The 23,474-nt window shown below is 30.6% G+C and overlaps 1 long non-coding RNA gene across 1 annotated transcript; it reads right to left on the bottom strand.

Moving 5' to 3' along the window:
- Positions 1-10,551: 10,551 nt before the first annotated feature.
- LOC121131748 (uncharacterized) lies at positions 10,552-10,984 on the bottom strand. Its single transcript, XR_005869151.1, has 2 exons — positions 10,874-10,984; positions 10,552-10,787 (listed from the first exon to the last, which is right to left on the bottom strand). It is a non-coding gene; the product is annotated as an uncharacterized lncRNA (long non-coding RNA).
- Positions 10,985-23,474: the final 12,490 nt, after the last annotated feature.

The raw sequence follows: 23,474 nt of genomic DNA, 5'->3' as shown, positions 1-23,474 counted from the left end.
AACCTAATATGTGTACTATTGTTATTTTTTCAAAAAAAAAACTTTTTTTAATTCGAAGCTTGGTAAATAAATTATTAATCGTAGAACTCCAGCTTTAAGTCTCACATCGGTAAAGATAGTTAATGCTATTTTCTTCTTCTCTCCCCTGGACCAACTTCATCCATACAAAATTGTTTAGACCAGCATGAACAATCCTTCACTTGAAATAGACATTCTCATATTGTGTTCCAGATAAACATTGTGGTTCAGTAATACATTTTGAGCCTACTCGTTACAGATCGATAGCTCTCCCCTAAACCGTACAAGAGTTCCTTGTTCGATGTCTTCTTACCCCGTTTGGATTTCACACATTGGCTATTTTATTGGATTATATACTTCAGGGATTTTCTGGTCCTAGAATTATGTGATACTGTTTGTTCTTTAATTACATTCTTTGGAGATTGTTCGGTTCTCCTTGAAGAGCCCCTCAGCAAAAAAAGAAAAAGAAAAAAAAGCCCAGACAAAATACGATATTTCAAGTACTTTGGTCTGAGGATTGGATGATCAACACCCTTGATAAAATCCTTTACTCTTTCTGTTACCCTAGCTGCCTCCTTAAATTGGTTGTATTGATAAAACTTATTTTATTACCTTTTGTCACACCCTGTACGTACATACAAGTAAATTTACTTAGGAAATCAATGTCTCAATGGTTGAACTTCCAAGTCTGTATAATTATCCAACAAGTATAAAATAATAATATACATACAGTATAAGTACATAGATTCCTAGCGATCGTCTTCCGCATGGAGGAAGTGAATTTTTATTGTTATTACACTTCTTTATTACTATTCATCAAGAATAAATGAATATAAAACATACATACATTTGTCTATATAGTTTATTCCAAAAATATCTCATTGTCTCCTACTAAGAATGCAAATTTTACCGTGAGACATTGAAATAAAGGTAAGGCAGACCGGAATAGTTGCATTACTTAATGTTGAATGATTAAATTTCATAGTACAATAGGTTAAAATATACATTATATAATACTCATAGTATTATAGGTTAAAACATACGTTATAGATCACTGATAAATATTATATATATTGGATAAATTATCTTTTAAAAGTTTATCCATGCATTGTATTTGATTTTTAAGTTAGGGTAGAAAGAGACAGTTACAACGCTTTTTGTGGTTTGATTTTGACTCGTCAAATTTAGACATAACATACTTACATATGTCTCGATTAATTGAATCTACTTATATGTTATACAAATCAATAGTTTTTTCACAACTTGTGTTTAAACGCTCCCATTATACAGTGGGAACCCAGTACTTACAGCATCATGACTTATTTACGAGAAACGTTATTTTAATGGAAGAAAAATTTAGAATATTGCTTCTAGAATGAAATCACGTTTACTCGTTTAGCAGTTCTACAGCCTAATTGCTATGCGTTATAATTTTTTTGGCTTCTCCCTGTATAATACAATTATGCACATGTTATAATTGTTACTTTTTTAATGTACGAGAAACTGATACTTTTGTAACTCATTCCGTTCCTCTCTATTAACATTTAAAAACCATGGAATCCAGTATATTCAATTAAATTATTCTACGAATGTAGTATGTTTGTAGAAATAACAGGGTGTATCATGGAGTACTTTTTTTTGGTTCTACAAACCTATTCCGTAGCGTTCGTAGGATGATATTACTATCATTTTATTATTGGTTTTCATCCAGGTGATGACGAACTCCTCCATGACTTTGCAGTACCTTATCGCGTAAACCCTTTCCTTGGGATTGAAGAAGAAAGGAGGCATCACCTCACCGGTGCTGCAGATGACACCCAGGGTCATCACGGAGGCCAGAAACTTTGTGGTGAAGACCGTAGGGACCTTTTCTCTCTCTTTGGCAAGCCACCTGGCATTGTGGACGTTGTAGCTTCTGTCGACAGTCCAGTTCTTCTCGTCGGAGAAGAAGATGATTCTTCCTCCATGGTTCTTCAGGTCATTAAGTAGACACTTACCGTTGGTGAGCCTGGTGGCCTTCATGGATGCCCTGAGGATGTATTTTTTGGCCATTCGGTATGACCTGTACCCGAGGTCTTCATTCATTGTCTTGGAGACCAGCTGCTTGCTCACTCCACGGTTCTTGGCCAACCTGAACAAGGAAGTCCCCGGTGAAGTATTGATGTACTTGTGGAGGTCTTCAAGGAAGCGGGGAGTGCGGATTCGGCCACTTGTCATGTTGTGGGTCTTGCGGCAGACCTTTCCCTCAACCTCCCAGGTATTGAAGACCCGGTACACCGTGGTCTTGGGGTAGTTAAGAAGCTGGTAGATAGCAGAGGGCTTGTGTCCCACGCGAGCCAATTCAAGGATGGCGTCTCTCCTTGCTTGTTCCATGATAACTATTGCTTGTTGTCAAAACAATTGTGGTGGAAGTTATAGTGTACTGTTCGCGCAACCTTTTATATTAGTATGATTTAACCCCGAATATCCCCATTATGGATCTGGATGAAGTTTAAAGTAGTTCCAATTTATCGTGGACACCCTGTATGTATATATGTGTTTATAGCGTACCTCAACAAATCGTGCAAAAAAACTTGGCTAAGAATAACGCCCTGTGGAGGCTGTGGGTGTGGTGATAGAAAGAACCTTTATTAATGCAATTAATTATTTGGAATGGGCAGCGTTATCTAGGAATATAATCACAATTCATGCTCTATACTATAAATCTTAGTTCAATAAAGGAAATTTTGTCTTTCCACAGAAAAGAGCTGCAATCAACCGTCTCCCTCCAATTCCTTGGCACTTAAGAATAAATTTACCCTCAAACTCTAAAGAACATGGGGATAAAATCAGTTACGGTTATTTAATTAAGTTGGATTTACCTAAAACATGGAGGAAGAGGATCAAAGAGTTCCATATCTAAATTCAAAGTTGGAAAACAATTTATTGCCCGATTTCAAATATCTTTGGGTTGTATTTTTTTATACTCCGTGAAAGAACTATTGCAAAATGTGTAACATAGCATTTGTGAGTGGCACAGTCTTCCAAATTTTGAAAAACTGTATCATGCTGAGCATAGCTGGAATTACACAAAAGTTTATAACGCCATTAATTATATTTTTTCTCTCTTTTAAATTAAATGTAGTCCTACAAAAACAAAAGATATGGAGTTTTCCTTATCAAGCTGTAAATTCATAATTTGCAGAGAAGTTGGCAGTAGGTTAGAATATCATAATTGAAGAAATAATCATAGCTACTTAGACCAATATGATTAATTCGATTATGATATTCTACACTACTGCCAACTTCTCTGCAAATCATGATCTACAAAATAATTATTGCCATTTATTTATCCTCTTATTTTAACTGCTATACAACTTCTGCTCATTCTTTTATATGAAAGTTTTAGCTGTTTTGTGACTTAGTTTTGCTCATTAATGTATTTCCGATTTTTTTAGAGGGAACGTTTTCCTGAGAATGAATTAATAAATAACATCATAAACAGCAAGTTTTTCAAGACTTAGAGAACTAATTTTTAAGTAGAATGTTTATATATATATATATACTTGTATGTCACTTCATCAATACAAAAAAAAATTATACTTATAAAATTTGAAAAAAGGGAAGAGCACTCTGAGCATGTCCTACAGCCATTACTTTCAAACTTTGAGCAAGAAGAAAGGATGTTTGAAACATTTGAAATTATAAAAATAAGAAATGCAAATGCAATTGGCGGTATAAGTGTACGTCCATTGGGTTCATTCTTGAGACAGTATTAAAGTTTGCTTGGAAATACAATCAATTGCTATTGTGCGATGGAGTAGTGAGAAACATACGTTTGCCGTCCAATGCAAATATTAATGAGTTTATATCATTTTCTAAAAAGGCAATAAAACAAGTTTTTAAAATTGGAATTTTTTTATTTTTTCAAACTGAAATTACAGATTAACATTTTATTTTACACAGTTTAGAAAATCAGTATTTTAATAAAATAATAAAACAATGCAAAATTTAATCGGCAAAAAATCTTTTTTCATAGTTGTGGATGATCCCGTAATTAGTTTATTGGGTTTATGCAAAGGTTTTAAAGTATTTTTTTTAGAGAATAAATTGCACTCAATTGTAATTATTTCATAGCACCGTATCTGTTGGCACTTTATTTTAGCTCTTCAGAATCATTTTTAGTAGAGTTATTAGTGTTCAAAGAATTTTGAACATTTCAAATTATGAAAATGTTTTGAAGAATGTTCTTTTATGCATACTTCTCACTTCTCTTTTCTAAAAAAGGGCATTTTGTTGAATTCTGCTTCAAACAAAAAAACAACAACATTGAACTCAAGAATTTTTTAAAAAAAAGTTTTCTATTTCTTCTAAAATAAAGCTCCAAAATAATACTCTGCAAATGCCCTATTAATCACTGTTTTTTTTGTTCAGTTCAATGGCATATAAATGAACGAAGCGGCAATAATTTTTCACTCAATATCCAAGCTTTTTTTTAACCTAATACAATTAAATAGGCTTGGAAATCCTGGGATAAATAATGATGGTTCCTAACCTATATATTTTTACAGTATTATCATGTTTAACATTCTAAAAACATATAGCCTTAATAGTCTGTGAGAAAATTTATGTTTCATATTATTTCTTTAATTACAAAAGTAATTAATGTATAATGATCCTACCGTCTGACATGTAGGCCTTTGCATTAGGGTGTTTTTTTTTAAATTTCGTTTACAGCTAGCTCGGAAAAGTCGTCGTATGGTAAGAAAATGACCTATGCAAAATTTTATTTTTCTAATAAGTCATCTTTAGGTAGCACGTCTTGTTCAAAGTTTGAAATGAGACGAATTTTTTTATTCATTTCGCCAATAAGGATTAAAACGCAGCATTAATCATTATTTGGCATAAATTAATGATGATAAGAAATTATTCTAATCTATAAAAACATAAATAAAAGTTGTTTTTTCTAAGGCTACTCTATGGAGCAAAAAGAGAGAACAACATTTAAAAAAAAATTACCGTTCCTTTCTGAAATTGGAAAAAAAAATTAATCACTTTTTATAGGTTACAATAAAGTATATCAAAACTATTGTCAGTAAAAAGTTCTAAAAATGACCTGTTAGTATCCTAATTGACTAAGGAAAGAGTTTTTGTCTTTTTTCATAATTAAATGGAGATGTAAGATCTAAAGTTGACCGCGTAGGACAATGAAATTGTGCATATGCATTTTTCACAGCATATGACAACTTTGCCACACTAATTGTAATCGAAATTCGAAAAAAGTTGAAAATCAAACCACTGTAATGTGTATGAATTACATGCATATCATATAGGTATTATCCAGTTGTGTACTTAGAAAGATATCAGCTCATTCGCTCGCATTGAATGTACACATGCACTTAATAATCAATATGACTTTGATTTAAATTGCAGATAAATCTTGAAAAGTATATTTTTGTGGATAAATGTTCGTACATATTATGTTTATACCTATGCATGCCATTTCTGACGGAAATGAGATAGGCCTTGGAATTTGAAATGATTATAGGTACATGTTCTCTCTCACTCTCTTATGTACATAATACAATGAATAGGTATGTAGTTATGAAAACGTCCAGGAGTATTATATATATTTAGTTTACAACATCTAGGTCAAGGAAAGTTATTATATATATATATATGGATATAATCAAGAATTTAGTAAGTTGGGGTGTCTTTTAAATTTACTTAAATGATTTAACTTCAAGTCGGCATGTTGTATACTAAAATATATATTCAGAGTTATATAAAAGATTTTATAGAACGCCTGTAACATATTTTTCTGTTGGCAATCTCAAAAATGTTTTTGAGTTTTCAAAAATACATTTTCATAAATATTTTTTTAATTTTTAGACAAGAGATCATCTAAATATACATTTGTGAGGGTTCTCATGAACGACAAAGAGTAACAATGTGGCTTTGTTGTGAAATTAAAAGTGCAAGTCATTGTTGTACTATTATTCATGTTATAAACATTACTACTGATGAATCCTCGTCATATTAGTTATCAAGCTATAATGTAGGGTTATTAGTTGTGTGACAATATTGAAGTGGGAAAGAAAGGGGGATGTAAAAAATATCGTAGTAAAGTAATAAACATCTTCCTTTTCTTCCCAGTCAAAATGGTGGCGATTTTTCTTAGTGTGAGCTTAGGGAGGGGTAAAGCTTTAAACCAAGTAGCGAAACGCAAACGTTGGGCTGAGGAGATACACTTTTGCAGCATTTTAAGACTTTTTTCGCAAGATTGCGCTTTTCATATGACGTCACTCTGTTATATTTTTTTACACTAATGTAGGCTGGGATGTAATAAAAAGAGTGATTGATGAAGCATGCCTAGGTCATACTCTTAAATTGCTATGGGATTTATTTTATTTAGAATTATTTTATATTTTGATTTTTCATTTTTGAATTTCCAACCAAAGAGAAGATGCCAGAGATTTCAATTATACATTTATGATTTATTGATAGTTATTATAATAATAAATGTATGATTTAAGATACAATGGTAAATTATTGTCAGAAGTAGGAACTTGGACTCGAGACTTGTCTTGGACTCCATAGTTTAAAATAAAATATATATTTTTACATTTATTATATATCTAAAAAACACAGAATAAAAATCATAATCTTTAAAGTAGAATAAACAAATTATTGGGTTAACAAAACTCTATATTATAATTTTTTTTTAAACTTAAGCTAATTTCGTCTTCCAGACTTCGAATGAGCCTCTTCTAAAAAGTATTTTTTATTAGTTAACCTCGTACCTCCCAATTATATCCCCAAGTAATAACTAAACAGTAACTCTAAGGAAGAATAAAGTTTATCTGCACCAATACATTTTTCAGCTATTGATCACGTGGGTCCTCGTTTCGCTACTTGGTTTAAAGCTTAGTCCCAAATGGCAGTACTGAGAATGTTCATGTCGGACCCAGCTCATACCCAAACAATAGAATTGAGTAATTCCTGCCTGTGCAATGTTTTTTTTTGTTTTTTTCAAAAATAATGTCTTTCATAAATAAAGAGTGGAATTTGTTTATATTAGTTTAATATAATAGCTAATCGGAGCAAAAACAAAAAAGGCAGTGCTTATGCAATCTTCTCTTTGCCGGAATCAGTGCTGAGAAGATTGCAGAGACCATTAGCATCTTCATTTGGATTACCTACAAAATCAAGCAGTCCATTAAATTCCCATACAGCCAAGAAGACCAAAACTTAAGCATCAACAATATGCTTGACTTTTGGCCTGCCTCGATGTGCCCCCCCCCAACTCTGACAACCCTTCAACTTTGAAGTTTAGAGTATCTTGCAGAAAAATGTCAAGAGCTCCCAATAAGTTTGCAGGTGTGTCGAGGCTGTTATTACTACTGAAGGAGGCCGTATTGATTAAAACTATAGCTAAATTTAGTATTTAAACATATCACCAATTGGTTTTGAGTTTTTTTTTGTTGCATATTCTTTTAATTAGTAATGCTACTCCAAGCTTTATATTCCCTCTGTAGATAAATGTGGTCGAATCCTTATATGATCAACTGCTTTTTAAGTTAACTGTTTCCCGATTTTTCTCTTATCCAAAGTTAACAATATTATGTACAAAAGAGTTGTGATTGTAAGCGAATTTTTCTCTTATCCGGGTTTAACTGTATATATCCAGTCGTTACCTTTATTATATTACACAACCTTTGCCACGAAAAGAAAATGAAAAAAGGCCCAGAATCAAAAATACCTTAAAACACCCCCTGCGGATATCCCTGAAATATAATCAAAAAAAGAACAAAAATTCTGTTTTATACAAGGCTTTTCCTCTCCTCCTGCAGGGTTTACTTTAAGTGCATATAAATGGCCTTAAACAAGATTTTGATTTTAAATCAAAAAAGTATCTAATAATCTTATGTATTTATTATTTGAAATCTTATAATGAATATGTAAAAATAATAAAATGATATTTTTGAACCAATACTTTGGATGATATAAAATTAAATGTATGTATATAAATTTTATTAAGTATTTATGTTGTTTAATAAGATTTGACCCATGAACTTTTAACCCAACGTGTATTTTCAGCAAAAAATTACTAGAATTCCAGTAATTGCACCTACATTTTTCCCTAAGATTACTTTTTCCATAAATTAGATTATTATTTTTCTACAAAAGATTCAATATATAGATGTATCCCTATTATGCATAATCGTCGTGAAATTAAGTAGAGTGGTATATCAACACTTGTATGACTCCAAAGTAGAACAACTCAGGACTAAAAAATAGGACATATGTTCATTTTTTCTGATCTGGGTTGGTTTGGATATTTAGTCGTAAATATTATGGTGAATTTTGGGTACCTAAAATTCACGTTCAGAAACCAAAGTTAGACGGATACTTCAAACCGTAATAAAATAGGATCTGGATTACGGTTATATTTTTACATATTACTGATGCCGAAAAAATGGATAACCCAATGTTATTACTAATCAAATAATAATTATTATTATAATTATTGCAACAGTAACATTGTAAACAAAGTTACATATACTGTATATCCCAACGTCTCCTTTAATAAAAAATGGAAACAAAACCAAAATTTGTTGGTAGTTAGCCAGGTCTTACAACCATGGAATTATTATGCAGTAATAGTTCATATTTTTTCACAGCTTAAAAGGAGCTAATTCTAATTCAACCAATCAATATTAAGAACGCTGATTAAAGGTACAAAAGAAGAATCAAATATAGGATGTTTTTTTTATTGGTGAGATAAGGGCTTGTGGAATAGCCACAGACACCACATTACATCGCTCGCGCAAAAATATACAGTGCATTTTGTTATCAACTATTGATGTTTCATCTTCTTTTCTTCCAATCAATGTTATAAACGATGATTGGTCAAATTAAAATTAGCTCCTTTTAATCTGTCAGCCAATTATTGAATTATTATTCAATAGTTGGAAAGAGCTTCATATCTATAAACTAAATTTTAGACCTTTTGTTTATTTTATTTTCGGAGGAAAGGTTGAGTAACACAATAAAGGTAACAACATGCGTAATGCAAATGTTTATGTAGATCTAACTTCAAGCAACAATCAAGATCAATAAAGATGCGACGTTCTATGTACATAAAATCCTTTATTTCTAAACTAGGATTAAGAAATACTATACGCCTTTTAAGACCTGAATAATCACTCGGATATTTTTTTCGGATCCATAAATAGTTTAAGTAACTTGAAGCTGGAGGGGGTTTCGGATCTTTTCGGGTAATAAAGTTTTATTTAGGCCATAACCGGGTATTTCAAATCTGTATCAACGACCCGTTCTATCTCTACTCGGGAAACAACCCTAAGATTCGAGTTTCAATTGTGTTTGAAGTTTAACACAATTTCACAATTATAACAATTTTTAAATTTCATTTTATCTCAGTATAAAATATATTTTGTCTTTAATTGAAAAAAAATATGTAAAAAAGGGGGACTGCAGGTTAAATTGCTTGATTTTTGTACAAATCAATACTAAGGTACCACTCTAGTGTATTCTAGGGGCATCACGAGATCCATATAAGTGATTCACTTGTAAATAGAAATCCTTGCATTAAAATGAATTTTCCGAGTACTCCTACCTGCATTAATATTCCTATAAGCCTCTAATTCCTTTATAACTTTTTGCCTATCAAGCCAAAATTAATTGCATATTTTCTAAAAGAAAATAACATGTTGCAGTTACTGATTTATGCCATCCATGTTATAATAGACAAGCTAATAATTATATAGAATAAATAAATAAACATATTATCTGAATTTTATCTTCTTTATAAGTAATTTTTACCTTTTGTTGTCGATTTTCTTAGTAAATAAAAGGGCCAGCAATGTTTATTGTGTTCTATAAGTGACAAATTTAACTTCAAAAATATATTGCATGAAACACAAAGTCAGTTTTAATGTAAGTAAAGCTTTTTTATTGACGACAAAAACAAAAATATTTCATAATACGTCATACAAAGACCTTTTTGGACAAAAATAGTGTACTTTTTTTTTTAGAAATTCCCCTTCTTGCCGTGTTTCACCTTCCTTACTTTTAAAAACGATTTTCCACGTCAGAGTTAAAAAATGTTCAAATAATGATTTAAGCATGATTTGCAATTTGGTCGAATGATTAAATGAACTCAATGATGTTTTTGTCCAATTATATGGGTTTTCATAATTTCATATGTATATTGAAAGTTATATGAACGTAAAGAGTAGAGCTATATGATTATACGCTAGCAAATAACAATGCAGAGCTATATGTCAGAGTTTTTTTAAGCATTAATTGAAAAATAGTCAGTGGTGCATTTCCTTTCTTTTACTCTCATAATGTCTATAGATTTCTTTAAATATATATATTTTGATCAACATTTTAACGCTAACATATGTTACATAATTTCAGTAGATATGTAGAGTTTTAGAAAATATAACGTCTCAGTATGCTAAAAAAATAAACTCTAATGATTTGGTAACCCTAGCAATTTAAAGAATGTTCGGAGAAAGGCAGCTATGTCTTCATGACGATTTATTAGAGTATTTGCAATCAGCTATGAGAGAAAGGGGAATAAACGCAAATACTTATACATATTTAGCAAATATATCGGCAGGAATTACTCAGATGTCGATCCTCAATTCTTCTCTGAGTCCATCATTGTTACTTTCCATCATTCATGAACACACACACATGCTTTTTATTTATGTGGTTCCTCAGTTAGAAATTCAATAATAATAGCTCCAGACTGCCAACTACAAAAAAAAAAAAAATAGGGCCTATTTTATGTTATATTTACTACACCTCTATAAGTATACTACCTTTTAAAAACTTGGCTTACCTTATCTATCTATATTATAGTGTTAATCATTCGGCTCAGAGACATTCTTTTAGTATTTTATCAGCACGCTACATGTAACTATTCCATATTTTTATCAATATATATGTGTCCTGTCTCAAAAATGAAAGAATAATTTTAAGAGTTTGAGAAAAAAAAAGTAATATGTTGAGACTACATTGTTATTTCTTATATTAAGATATTTATATCAAGGAACACCCTGTATATATGTTCGATACTATATGCACACCTCTTGGGACTGGGCCTCTGATACTATTAAATATCATCCATCAAACTCACATAAATATTTTCACCTTGCTAACGATACTATAATTTTTAGAAAAGGCTTTAAGAAACAAGCTAGTTGTTAGTCCAAATACCATTTTGTTCTTACTACTTCATATTGATTTTTTATGGCTTGTTTTTTATTTTTTTCTGTGTTGACTGGAATTGGCATGAAAATTTATGAATGGCTTTGTTGATTTTTATTCAGTTAATATTTTGTTTAAGTGATGCTAATGTTCTTAAATTAGATTTAAAAATATTTATGATTGTAAACCTTAATCTGGTAATTGATTTTAAACCGTACTGTTTAATGATATTTTCTCAAATTCAACTTCACCAAAATTTTAAATAATTATTTGCCATCTAATTATCGTAGTAATATACTAAAAGTCCGCTCTGGAAGTTGATAAGTAATGAATCAAAATAGAGTAATAATAATGCAAAAATAATAATAATACAATAATTTTACATAAATAGTAGTTCTTTATCGTTTAAAGTAAACCGACCTAACATATAGGTAAACAGACATTCAAGAAACAATGTTGTTATGTAGGTATATGATGAATGATATTATCGGATCAAGACTATGTATTTTTTTGTACTTAATAGCGTGTAATATTTGACGTGCAATCTATTTAAATACCTTCGTGTTTCAAATCGTGTTTTTATTGTAGGGATCTAACTAAATATAAATATACGTTTGATGTGGTATTCAACTCCCACTCTCAAAATACTTCAGCCATAAAAATAATATTGCTTTTTTTTAGATGCAATTTGATATGGATAACACATCCTTCTGTTTAATCATTCATTTTGCGGATTGATTTACACAGACTTCACTAAATTGTTATTTAAACTATTATAAAAGCATTCAAGATAAAGGGGTCTGAAAAAAATGCTCAGTCACCTTCCGTGACTGAAAATTCTTTTTTGAAAATGCGTTTAGTAAAATAGATCAAAAAGGAACCCCCAAAAATAAAACATATTCAATTACATGGTTACATTGAACGACTGTGATTATTAGATCATTTAAGTTTTTTATCATTGTTTTAACTATTCCGACCATTTTGCTCTTGTAAATAAAAATTAATTTACTAAACAAAATCGTTTAAATATAAGACATTATATAAAAATCAACAAGATATAATTTGTTATTCTTAGATTATTATTATTTTTTTTTTTTTGAAGAAAATATAAATACAATGTTGCTTACTTTATGTCAATTATGAGAATCAAGTTAGTACACATCAGATTTTGATGAGATTATTTACATTATAAAGAATAATAGCTACCATATTATAATCTTGTAGTAAGCGTTGTACACCTCAGTCATCATATTGAAAAAGAAGAACCTAAAAGAAGAAAAACAATGTAACTACTTTTAAGCACACATTAAATTCAATAAATCTCGATTAGAAATTGCTAAATAGACAAATAAATCCTGAATAAGGCATTATCAAGAACAATAATGAATTGCATATAGAATGATTTATTGTTTCAGTAGTACTCTGAAAAGTATTTGTGATAAAATGTAGATTCCAAGAAATGCATCGCAGTTCATTAACGAAGGGGGAAAAATCATATGTGAATATGACAGTTCTCCATCAAATAATTGAAAAACATTTACAGCCCAATTGCATTGGACAAGTTTACTTTAATATGAATCTTGTATTGACTTTAAAATGAATAGTGTTGTAACTACATGGCAATAGAGGGTTGTACCTGACCAGCACGATGATTCTGTCCCCAATCAAAGTATAAATATAAACATAATTCCAACTTTATTCTACTAAAACTGTATAATTTTGATTAAATTCTAAATTCTTGTGCTTATCAATTGTTTATTTTTGAATGAACTCTTTCTCGTTCAACGGGTCCGTGTGGCGAAAAGACCCAAGATAATACCTTTTTCATACAAGTATCCTTTTCTGGAGACACTGTTTATAAAATACAAAAAATCAAATTTTTCCAGGAAAGTTTTATTGCTAGTTTCAAAGTAATATTCTAACTCATAAAAATATTTGAAACATTTTAATAAGTATTTAATTCCAGACATATCCTATAGGCAAAGTAAAGATTCATTCATTGCACGTCTGGCAAAAAAAGTTTATGAGGGTTTTTTTCTTCTTTATCTCATATAAAAAATGAGTTTAATACCGTTTTTTTTCTAAGAAAAAGCCCAAGGATATCTGGATGTTCAAGATATATAAAAGAACGAATTAACAAATCAAATGAGTTGCAAAAAATATTAAGTTAATCATTGTGTACAATTTTTTTAGCCATAATTCTTGTACATAAATGAAATAATAAATGGGTAAATTCAAAAATTTATTTGTAATAATTAATTATCAGCGTTTATTTTATTTAAATTACTTGATATTTTTCCTTTTTGATCTGAGGATGTGAAATTAATATTTTTTGTCAAGAAATTTACAGCATTATTTGTTGGTATTTATCAAAAATATACAATATTTAATATTATTATAATAGCTTGGGGTGGAAATATTGTTAAAATTTCTGTGAGCGTAAAAACAACGTCATTAAAAATGGTAATTTTGAGAGACGACATATCTATAACAAGACGAGATCACTTTAAACGATACAAGGTGTTGCATGGAAATTATGACACTTAACTCTTCGGAATGGAGGTTGTGGTATCTAGTTTCAAAGCTTGAAATTACATCATAAACTCCTGAGTTTATGTTTGTTTTCCTGCATCGCTATTCAATTTCACGGTAAACATAAGGTCAGAAAGATACGTAATTACATGATCTCTGCAGTTCTTCTAATTGTAATAACATCCTGAGAGATATTTTACTAGCTCAAAGTTTCCAAGAACACAGTTTACCTCGTCATGTAGCGGCTTGACAGCAGTAAGAATGAAGAAGAACCTCTCAAGTGCAAAAATGATAGCTTTACAGCCTACTATCCAAGGGTTTTTGTGTGGAGAAGAAGAGTAACGTCTCATGCGAAAAACTGGCAGTGGGGATCAGGAAAAACTTATTACCTCATTAATATAATATGTATAAAATAATTATTAAAACAAAGAAAAAAATGACTTACTTTTTTTAATGTTTAACTTTTTATTAATTAGGGCTTGACAAGAAAGGGAAAAAATTTATCAATCATAATTATGATTATTATTAGTTGTAAATACACTAAAATTATTAACAAAGTTAGTTCTCCTTGTTGAGGAGTCAACTTATTCCTGGTTGGCTCAAATATATTGTCCGGATTACAGAATATACTTTCATTTTCAATAGAATTGAATTTTCAATTAAATGAATTTTGTTATGCAGGTCAATTACTATTGCACTTAATATATGTCAAAATAAAAATGAAGGAAAAAATAATTTATGTGGGGCCCCTATAGTTAGGAACTCCTAGTCTTAAACCTAGGTTAGTTAGTATTAGGATCCTCACTTCCTTTTTTTGGTTGATCATTTGAAATAATAAAATTATAATTATTTTTTTGCTTAATTATGCTTATAAAGAAGAAAACACATGTATCGGTGGAATCGGCATTATTGAACAAATTCTGATAACCGATTCCGATACTTCTTAAGGGGCAATTAGGAAGCATCGTTATTTTCCTAATATTTAATGAACTACAAATATTTTTTGATATGTTAATGAAACAATAAATCAAATTATATACAGAGTAGACCATTGAAATCTGAACAATGACTAAATCAATAATTATTGAAGGTTAGGTAATTTAAATTAATTAATATTTTCATATATTTAATCATAAGCAATTAGTTATATAAAAAAAGCTCTCTAGCTTACAGACAAGTCGAGAAAGTGACACTTGAACGTGCCTGGCGAATTTCCATTCGTGCACTTCAAGCTATCGGGGACTTCCAGTACATCTGTCAGCAAGTTCGAAACATTGGAGAGGAAAAAGAACTCTGTCAAAAGGCCAAACTGGATCCAGAGGAGTTAAAGAAAATGATGTAGGCCAATCCTCTTAAGTCCATGAGGGCCTATACAAGAAATCTTGGCAGTTTCACACCAGACTATCCAGAGAGTTGCCAAAAAAGGGGTTGCAAATAGCCTTGTGAGGATGGAGAGGCCACTTGTGACAATAGCAATAAAATAAGACCCATCTCTTTTGAATAAGTTTTTTGTGTTTTTGTGAACTATTTTTTGATAATTTCGGGCCCTAAACCCTGATCCCAACCCCCTCCCATGCACTATAAATTCCTGGAGTGTCCATCCTTCAAACACCGATGCCCTCAATGCCAGTGTCAGCCAGCATTGGGACGCCTTGACATAGGACTACATCTGCAGAGGGCCACATGACTTCTACCGCCCCCTAGAAGCCATCTTTGCCGCTAAGGGGGGCTATATTAATGATTAGGTGAGCTCAGACACACATCTATTTAAAATATTAATTTTGTTAAAATTATATGGTTAATCAATAAATTATATCTTGCTGAAGTTTAAAATTCAAAGTGTTCAGATTTTAATGGACCACTTGTTAAAAATCTATATTTATCTGCGTAATACCTTGTTTAGGATGTATTCGTACACTTAGCAATTTTAATAGAGGTTTATTTAATTAAATTAATTATTTGCATAAAGATTGTCCCATTGTTTTCCCTTGTTTAAAATACGTTTCTATTTTACCCAATTCACTAATCATGTAATATCATAAAAAGGATTTAAATTTTTGATTCATTTATAACATTAAACACCAGTATTTTCAACTATAATTTATTGGTAATGTCTCAACCTACCCCAGAACTATATTAATTTGCCTAATTCAAAAGACTTCTTTTACAATATTAAATTAATATTAGGGCTAAAGCGTAATTGGTTATGGTATTAAATTGGTAGCAAGATTTGTATAATTTTTTTTGAATTTTGCAACAAAAATCCCTTCTCAATATAATATTTAAAAGTAGAGTTGCTAAAAGTGAACTTCGTGTCAACTAACCCCTCTTTCCCTAACATAAGCAATGCTTAATATCATTTTTCAACTTTTTTCCTCGTATGTACAATAGGCTATTTCCTTAATGTTAATTTATGAGTTAATAAATATAAACTCTATCAAATATAAAACCCTTATCATTTTATAGAATAATAACTCCACAATTTCCTAGATCAAAGATTTAATTAGATAATTCCCTTGTTCAATTCATTTATTTAATAATATTTTTTAACTGAGTTACTCCTTATAACTGGTATTACTGCTTTACTTTTTGTAAAATGAATTAAAAAATTGTAGTGTCTAGACATTTTGAAATATTATCGATTTAATTCCTAGAAAAATATTAAGATTAAGAATTATGGGCGAGATATTTTTCTTTTCCTTCTTTCAAAATAATAACGATTAGAAACTGACGTTATAAATTAGTTGCTAGAAGGCTTGGATTTGAGATGAAAATATTATTATTTGTATACCTTTCAAATGGAAATGGGGATTTATACATAATTAATATTAATCTTTGACTGATCACATTTATAAGAAATGGAATATGCAAATTACTAATACCAATATTAAGTATGCTCAAATATTTGGTTCGAAATGACAATTTATTTTATTTTCAATCAAATATATTCAGCGTATCATACTATAATTCTTGCGTAATCCGAACTAGCTATTCCATTTTAAGAACTATTATTTATGCGCAAATCTTTATAAAGTATGTTCTAGACAGCGGAAACGCTTTTTCTATTGGGCAATTTTTCAAAGTTGCTATTATTATTATTTCATTCCTGAAGACAGACCATCTAAGTATAAAGTAATAACTAATGTATCTGTTCATAAAAGACAGACAGTAACAATGAACAGTTTTGCCTGGAAATTTTAAGTGTAAGCTCTGGTTGGACACAGAATGTAATTTCTGCCTATAAGTTCTTGCTATATACGTAGTGGGAAATGGTGTTAGTATCCTGCGACGAACAGACATCTTTTGCTCAAATATTTTGAAGATAAGCCCAACTCACTCAATATTTACACTGATTATAATAACAGCTTGAGCTAAAAAAAAATCTGATTTGATGAGGCAGTGCGTAATTTACCTCGTTGCTAAACCTGATCTAAAGTGAGGTTCTTTTTTATAAATTTTATGTAAAATAGTTCCTTTTTTTAATACTGCATAATTATTAGGGAGCACTATATACAGTGCAACCTGTGACTGTTTCAGACATATAGATAAACTTGGCTTTATTAATATAAATAACATTATATAATATGTTTGAAGGAGCAAACTCTTTATTATGCATAGGTGAATGTGATCATAGGTATGCAAAAAAATTGTCATATTAAGATAATAAACTATTTTTAATTAGTTTGGGAGAATTTTTTTTTTCTGGTGGACTTTAATATATAAAGTTCCAGGAAAAATACGTATAAATTTAAATTTAAAGTGTTGATACGAATCAGCTTAATAACTACAAATGATTAATCAACCGATACAATTGAATGATATTAAATTTAGAAATGTAAAAAGTGTGAGCCTAATAATAGGTATATTTACATTTTCAAACTGAGGAAATGTCCTTGTATAAATAATAAAAGTACTCATTTGAACTCTGGGTTCTGAGCTCATTTTCAATATGAATTTCATTCAGAATTATCATGAAGACCCTAGTGTTTTGGATTATAGTTGATAAACTACTCATTTGATGAGTATATACATATATATCATTAGAAAGCCTTTGAGTTATGCAACAAAATATCTAACAAGATTTATGTTATTTTGTTACAAAAAAACAAGCTTGTAAGTGAGCAGGGAAAAAATTGTTATCCGATCAAAAATCGCGATCAGAAATTCACTACGATATAGTGATAAGGGTCATTTACGATCAGCGATCCTATCAATTTAATTGCAATCATATTCAAATATACAATTTCTTTAAGCCTATAACTAAACTTATATTTGTAAATATACTTTTTTAACTTAAAAAGAAACAATTTATACACCTTGTTCAAATGTACTCATTTACAATATATTACTATAATAGAAAAAAATATTTATGTAGAATAGAAGAACTAAAATATAGTCTGCCGGCAAATAATAAAATATATGCAGAAAAAACTAAAATATAGTCTATTCGTAAATATTAAAATATCTACATAAACCATTTCTCTTGGAGCTCTTTATTTGGCATTAATATCAGCTGCTTCTCAAAGTTGTCGTCTTTCAGCCTCTGTTTCGTTCTCCTCATGATCTATTTGGCCTTGGGTACAAACACCCGCTTCTTGGAAGCACGACATTTTAAACCCTACTTACACATAGTTTTATTCTTTTAAAAATGGTAATTTTAAGTGAGTCTATTACCATAAACCCTTCTCCCTCTATAAATATAAATATCGGCCAAGGTAAATTCCTGACATATAAAAGGATTGAGACCAAGTCAGGACCGAGATGAAAATCAAGACCGGGACAAAGACCAGTATTTTTAGTTTGAGACCAAGAGCCAGTGTATTAGAACCAATACCAAGACTTTGATGTATCGAGACCCAGACGAGACCAAAACCATTAAAAAAGCAGTTTCTAGACAAAGACCGGCCTCGAGAACTACAGTACTACTTCATCCTATGTAATTTTGTACGAATTGATCAGATCGCAATTATTTTGCTATTTGTGGTGTGATATAGCGATATAAAGATCATGAAAAATTGCCATACTGCAATCAGCAATAAAATATCGCCATATCGCAATTGATCGCCCATACGAAAAAACTCCGATCAACAAGCCTGTAAAAATGTACAGTTGACCTTGACAGTATTTTTTACCTCAAATATCGCAAACATCATATCCTCTAATTTGGATTTAAAAATTAACACAGAAAGATCAAATCAATATCTTCTTTTCAAAAATAAAATTAAAGTGGTTAAAGTTAGAATGGTTTAACTAAACCATAGGTTGTATAAATATAACCAAAAAAATAACAATACAATTATGCCACCTCTAAATAATTAGCCAATTTATGATGAAGAGTTGTATTAATTTACAGGTATTTTAGCAATAGAATCTATTGAATGGGAAATTTTATTATATAATTTTATTTATCGAACTAATTAAACCTCTCACATCTCACAATCCCATCGACCTTCCACTCTTATCTAAAAATGAGACATTGATTTGTTTTTGTTCTGGTATTTTTCATGCAAATCGGAGTAATTATCTTTGAGATATTTAAGGTCAAAAATATAATAAGATCAACCCTAATTTTTTATTGCAAAATAAAGAAAATTGTGAAGGATATTTTTTTATAACTCCATAGCTTTCAAATGATGCTTTATATGCATCCATCACGTAAGTTGTTTACAAAAAAAAAATGTAAAGGTCCTCAAGAAATTTTTGGATCAAATTCATAAGGAACTCAAAACTGGAAATTTTATATTTGAGTTACTTAATAGTAATAAGTTATTTGAGGTAGCAAATTACATTTAAATTGGAGGAAAAAAATAAAATAAAGTGTATATTTTTTATGAAATGACCTATACATACGATATTAAACAAACGGTGTGCTATTATAAAATTGGATGGTCTGATACTTTTCAAAGATACAAGGACCAACTTGCAGAGTTGTATCTATAAAAAATAGAAACATCTCATAATATTTCAGTAAAATCCCTTTATCATTAAAATGGCCCAATGAGGGTAATTAAAGCTTGTTAATAAAAGTATGTTCCAACAAAAGTGATGCATATTGTAGATTAAATATGTATAACATAATAAACACTATTTTTTTTAAATAGAGCTTGAGGGGAGTATAAAATTAACACCTAAGTATATATTTTTTTACAAACTTTAAATGTTATACTCAACATGTTTTATTTAATATTACTAATTATATAATGATAAAAAGCATCATAAGAGATTAAAGTGCATTTTTATATAAGCAACTACAATTATAAAAAAATAAAATTTCGAAAAACATTCAAAGTGGACTTATTTTCCAACACAAACACAAAAATACAAGTGATCTAAATAAAAACATTATGTACTGATAAATTTAGTGCATACTTACAATATACATAGTAGTGTTATTCTGTATACCGGTATTATTGTGGTGGCCGGAGTACTGACGCAGTTAAAATAGTGTTGTACAAGTTTAATAGATGCACCAGTTCTTCCAGTGTGATTTAATTGTACAAAAGTTTCTTACAGATGACGTAACAATCCCTCCCCTTTCAAATGTACAAGGGGAGGCCGTTGTTTAACAGCGAACTTTGAACACCTACGACAAATATACATGCGCAACTAGGACTTTGTTTGTAGTTTTGGCGACTAGCCATAAGTGTTTGACGTAAGTAAAAAAAAATATCGATCAACGAAGTATTTATTCGACAATCGTGGGAAAGGCAGAGTGTCCTTGTTGACGTCTGCACTGGACGAGACAATGTGACGATTGCAAACTCCTCAAACATGAAGAGGTCCTTTTTCTGGAGATTTAAGAAGGGTCTGGAAGAGTTTGGAGTTGATTAAGAGCCAAAAGACCAAATTTCTGGCAACTGTTTTGATGTTTGAAACCATAAGCTTAGATGGTCACTTGATGCCACCATATTCCCCCCCTCCCCCCAATGGGTTCAAAATCAAATCCTATTGAGTATACCAAGGTTATGGCAGATTGTGTCAAGCCCAAGATTGAGCAAATTACAACTGGGAGGCAATTCGTCCGGCAACAAGACCATTCCGCAAACAAAAATATTTACCCGGTTTTCATTATTTCTGTTTTAATTTGTTAGACACAGTGCTGACCTCCAAGCTAACTAGACATCAACCCATGGACTTAGTTGTCTAGGGTGCAGTTGAACAATAAGCCAACATATACTCCTGTTACACAAAGTCCAAACTGATGTCCTGGATCCAATAGGAATTCTGGAGTCTACCAAAGGAGACTTTCATTAAGACCACTTCCATTTTGAGGACGAGTTGTAGGTATTATTGATACCACAGGCACTTCTATTGAATAATATTAAACTAAAATTTAATAATCTTTTATTTGGCATTGGTTTTTATTTTAATCAGATGATTAGTTTAGGAGCAAATCCATTTTAAAAAAATCCTGTTGGTTTTTATATAGAGGACTCACCCAATATGAGGTAGAAAAATGGATTTATAAAAAGAGCAGGGAAGAAATGTTTACTTAATAATATCATTAAATTTTTGAGCTTATCCTCTCTCAAACAGACATATTACGAATGCCTCGGTAAGTGAATTTGAATTGTCTTTAACAACATTATTTTTTTATTTTTAGTCAATAAAGTATCGAAATCCCAGCACTAATTTGGTAGAATAATAATTCTAGTATTTAGTTATCTATGGCATATAATCTTATGGATATTCAATCGATTTGGAAGCTTGATTTAATTAAAAAACATAATTATTTTTACCTGTCATATGTAATATGTGTTCATTATACATCAAATTAGTTTTTACAAAATAAGTGCATATTTCATACACAGTAGCAGTGTTGCAAAAAGATTGACCGCCTACACCTCTCTGCCATCACGCCCCCAATACTCAAGGCTCTACAATAGTAGAAGTGGAACGGATCAATTAATTAATAAGTGAACTAACTACTTTTTTTCTTATGATGAAGTCACTTTGGTGTATCCTTGAGATATATGTATATTTCTATATGCACCTATTGGGACGATATCACACTGGAACATGAGGCTGCAAAGGGCTTAGTTAGAATATACGTATAGAACTATTTATAATAATAAAAAAACGATGTACGAAATCCATGTTTGGAATAATTCACTATGACAAAGTTCCCCATGGACAAAACCCTTCTAGAACGAAAAACTCCTATGATAAAAACATTGATAGACTAAAAATAGCTAAAAATAACATAATACTACTTTTAAATATAAACTAGTAAACCCATTCAGGATAATTGTGTAAAAGAACATGACCAAAAGCGGTGTGACAGTCTGTAACTAGTTGCTTAAAAAATGGCGTATACTAAGAAAAATTTTCACAGCGCCCCCTATGTGAGTATACTATAGATTATTTTTCAAACTTTTTAAAAGCTAGTTCGTGAAGACATTAATAATAAAATAAAAACTATAACTGAATTCGACATTTTTTATTCTATATGGCCCTCCCACCCTCTTTTTGAAGGCTGCATCAATCTTACATATATATATTTATTTCGGACAATTCAGCCCATGCAGCCTCTATGGTGTACTCCAAAGATCCAAAAGAATTTTGGGTCCACCCAACTTCTTCTGCATTGTAGCCGTCGTAACGAGATGTTACTTCCTCATTGCTCTTGGTTTGGCTCCCGAGTCATCTTTAATAATCCTCCAGAGCGTAACTTTGCTCACATTCATTTTAGTGGCCATACCACGAATCCTCTGTACTAGATTTCAAGCAAGGCGGCGTTTGATAGTCATAACCATGGTCTTTGTTTTTGCTGTTCCTTTTCAACTTTCTTCAGACTTTCTGGCAGCTGTTCCTAGGGCTTCAAAAAGCTTTTTAATGTCATACACGGCATTACAGCCGTTCCTGAAGTCTTTGGTAATATTGGTTGGGGTCTACTAAGCTATAAGGTGTCCTAGACATGAGTTTTATACACCTTATGAGCGTGGTGTTCCTTTTGAAGTATTCGGAGAGGGCTAAAAAGCATTTTGAAGTGATAGGAGTGGTTTTTATCCTGCTTGGTAGCCCTGGCGTTAAAAAAAAAGTTTTGGGCAAAGGTATTCTGATTTTGTTGGTTGATGATAGGAAATTTTCCAATCGTAATTTTCCACACTGGCTATTTTTTCTTGTGCAATTTTTGACAAATAGCAATTTTACGCACTGATAATGTAAAATTGGTATTTGTGAAAAATTGCAGAGCAATTTTCTTAGAATCAAAATACATATACCAAATATACCTATGAAGATAGTTTATGTAGTGAAATAACTATTATTAAAACAAACCAGTTGATCAGTCAAAATCATTGAGTAATCAACCGCAGACTTCCAAACTAATATCTACGTCCTTCACTCACCGGAGTTTATTTTTAGAGATGAGCCATACGACAAAAATTACTTGAACATTTGTATTATATAAGAATGCCATTCATTTCTAAACATACATAAATGTTCTCCGCATACTTCAATAAAAACCCTATTCAACTTTCATTATCGTAACAATGAATGCATAATTAAGTTGATCAAAGAAAATATAATGTCATTTTGCATTAAAATATATATATACCTTAAAAAAACGTGGCCAATTGGTTCAATTGTGTTAGTATATCTATTACAAATCATACATAGGCTGTTTTCTGACTAACATTTCTTAAAGGATTCCTCTGGACTACGCTATTACAGGGTCTTTCCAAACATTATGGTGAAAT

Source organism: Lepeophtheirus salmonis, chromosome 1 (assembly GCF_016086655.4).
Source record: "Lepeophtheirus salmonis chromosome 1, UVic_Lsal_1.4, whole genome shotgun sequence".
In the NCBI taxonomy this organism is placed as follows: Eukaryota; Metazoa; Arthropoda; class Copepoda; order Siphonostomatoida; family Caligidae; genus Lepeophtheirus; species Lepeophtheirus salmonis.
Note: the sequence above shows the minus strand (reverse complement) of the source record. Positions and strands in the feature narration are given on the sequence as shown.